Here is a 3,303-nt window from a genome sequence, read left to right as displayed (position 1 = left end):
AGGCAAAACAGTGGGTTCCACCGGGCCAAAGTGCTCCGAAGCGTCCAAAAACGCAACAATGGGTCGGAAAGTTTATGGCCTCCGTATTTTGGGATGCACATGACATAATATTGGTGGACTGTCTTGAAAAAGGTAAAACCATAACCGATTGAAAATCGAAATCGCCGAAAAACGACCACATTTGAAGAAGAAAAAACCGCTTTATCATCACGACAATGCGCCTGTTCATTTATGCTTAGTTGCACAAGCAAAATTTCATGAAATCGGCTTCGAATTGGTTCCTCATCCACCGTATTCGCCAGACCTGGCCCCCAGCGACTATTACTTGTTCCCTAACCTGAAGAGATGGCTCACCGGTAAGCCTAGTAGAATGCGAATACAGGTGAATTAAATAAACCATTTTATCCCAAAAAAGATCTACAATTTCGTTAATAATATCTTCTTGATTGGACGCGTGCTTTTTGTTTCGTTTGTGAAAAATAGAATTCAAACTTTTAAAAAAATACAAAATTCGTCAAAAAATGACGAAATTTACGAAAAAAAAAATATTGAACAAAACTTGTTTATAAATATCTCTCCAAAACGAGTTCGCAGCGCGAGTGTCACAACGAAAATGTGTACCTTAAAGCATACAGAGCTTTGAGAAACCTAATCTTTGACTATACTTAATGAAGTTGACAATTCAGAATATGAAGACGCATATAAATACTACATATTTTTCTTTAGTTTCGACCTTCGATTAATGTATGAAAAAATATCCGGAAGGAAAAGATATTGGAATAATGTAGAAAACCTCGTATTTTAACAAAATTGAGAATGTTTCGGAAACAATGTGGTCCCTTTTCAAGCCTATTGAAAGATAATTTATTTAATATACGAACATCCTAAGCAGAAATAGAAACATAACATTTATCATAAAGAAAATAAACAATAAAATATAAATAATCAGGTCTTAGTCGATAACAAATTATGAAAATATAAAAAAGATTAAATCTTTTAATGAGTTTGATTAAAACAAAAAAGTAGAAAGTAACAAAAGTAGTCATTAAGGTTAAATAACAACAATGCGTGTATAGTCACCACTAGGATGGCCCAAAAAATCACATTTGAAAAATTTTTGTCGGGCTTGTTGGCCAAATCTTTCTAGTAGGCAAATAAATGTATGCCTATTTTTTTATTTTCGAAAAAAAATATTTTTAGAACTCGCTCTTGCCATTTTTATATCTTATGGAGTTTAACATCTAAAATGTTTCCAATTTTTATTTCTTCGATTTTGAACAGGAAATTATAAGCCAATTTATTTGATACTTAATATACTTGTTCACTTATCAATGAATATTACATTTATTGCAATTTTATATCTCAGAATTATTATGGAAAAGTTTTAGGCATATCAAAAATGGCATATAATGGCAATTTTTGGAGGCTCATTGTGACCCTCAGATATACTTGTGTAACTTGACATTTTAAAGCGACATTCTTTAGACTATTGAGAATAGATTTCTAAAAAAAATGATTAAAAGTATAATTTAAATTGAGTAAAGCGTAAGAAAAGCTTATGAAAAATGACGCCTTTGAGTTGAACACCGGCTGAAGGGACTGCAGGTGGACGGCTGCAAAAAAAGTTGACCCTCGGTCGGTCCGCTCATTGTACACCGTATTTGCTGCCATCCAACGCTGCGGTTACTAACAATGAGTTGAATGGCAGAGTAATGATAAGTTAATAAATCTATAGCTTCTCTCCGGGTTGAACCTGTAGCTCAGGGATCGTCACTTCAAGCAGGTGTTGGCTGACACGACAAGTGCATGGCTGCCACCAATTTTTTCTGTCATTTTTTTCTTCGTTTTCCAGGAACCGAGCGAAGGGTTACGGTCACGGTAAATTACGTCTCGTCGTCGTTCACACCGGGGGGTCTGAACCTTTTTACTCGAATTTTCAATACATTTAATTTCCAATTTCAATTTTATTTTTAATTGAGAAAGTGAATCAAATTTACCTGCAACTTAAAGCTGTCATAAAAGTTTTAAAAAGGAGGAAAAATTTGAAAAATTTTGAATCAAAATTCATTTTAAAAAAAGAGAGAAACGATTGTCGCCAAAACCTTTTTCTTCGTTCTTATCGTTCTCCTTTATCTTGTACAAACTTTAAGTAAATATTAAAAAAATAATTTACCTAAGTTGCTGGAAAGATTTTGTGTTGGTTTTATTAAAAATTTTCAATACTTGTGAATGAAGAGCGGATTGAAGCTACTGTGACATTAGTTCAAATGTTTAATAGAAGCTTTCAAACTTCAAAGCTTTCGTACAAAAATGTTTAAATATAGGCGATTTAAGAGTTTAAACAATTCCAGTAGAGAGGCTATTTGTATCAGCGAAATTTCACTCACAATCTGTGAAATTTCACTGATTCATATTTAGAGAGTAGACCATTGAGTCATAAATCTATTCAAATTTATGAATTCTTAATTTCTTAAACTTTCCATTAAAAAATCTTAAATTTTGATGATTTAATATCAAGTTTTCTTCTTTTTAGAACAGTTAGAATTAAAAACTTGACTTTTGATTTTCGAAACCATCAAAAGTCAACAATTTTAATTTATGAATCTTCAAATTTCAAGAGATTTTATTTGTACTTTTTCGAAATTTAAATTGTCACTCTTTTAAATTAAAGGGTTTTTTTATTTTGAGAATTTAGAATTACAAATTAGGTAAGTTTTTAGTTTTACAATTAAAAATTCTATAATTTTCACAATTTTTATTTGAAATTTCTTAAGTTTGGAATTCTCAGAATTGATAACTTTGACTCATGTTTAAAATCATTAAAATATAAGGATTTCATTTTAAATATCTTCAAGATCAAGTAGTTGTCGATTGTAACTCTTGCATTTTACATATCGTTCAATTGTCATTATTTTAAAATTGAAGAGTTCTTGGTTTTGATAATCTGCAATAAAAAATCCTTTAATTTAAGCTACCTACTTTCAAAATTTCTTCTCTTTGGAAGTTTTAAAATTGAAAATTGCAATTCATACCACTAAAAACATTCTGTTATCTGTGTTCAAATGTTCATTTCTGTTTTTATTTCTAGTTCTTGCTTGCATAAAATCTTATATTAAAATGAAAGATGCAAGTTACTGAAAGTCAATTGAAATTAAATTTAAATTAAAATTTAATTAAAGAGGAGGCAGATATTTTAATATTCATTCAAATGTATGATTAGTTATTATATTTGATAGCACTTTTAATTGAAACATTCATTTCATTTTAATAATTACTCCTAATAATAATTATATTCAATAATAA

This window comes from Belonocnema kinseyi, chromosome 4 (assembly GCF_010883055.1).
Source record: "Belonocnema kinseyi isolate 2016_QV_RU_SX_M_011 chromosome 4, B_treatae_v1, whole genome shotgun sequence".
Taxonomy (NCBI): domain Eukaryota; kingdom Metazoa; phylum Arthropoda; class Insecta; order Hymenoptera; family Cynipidae; genus Belonocnema; species Belonocnema kinseyi.
The sequence above is the reverse complement of the archived record's forward strand: the minus strand, read 5'-3'. Positions refer to the sequence as shown.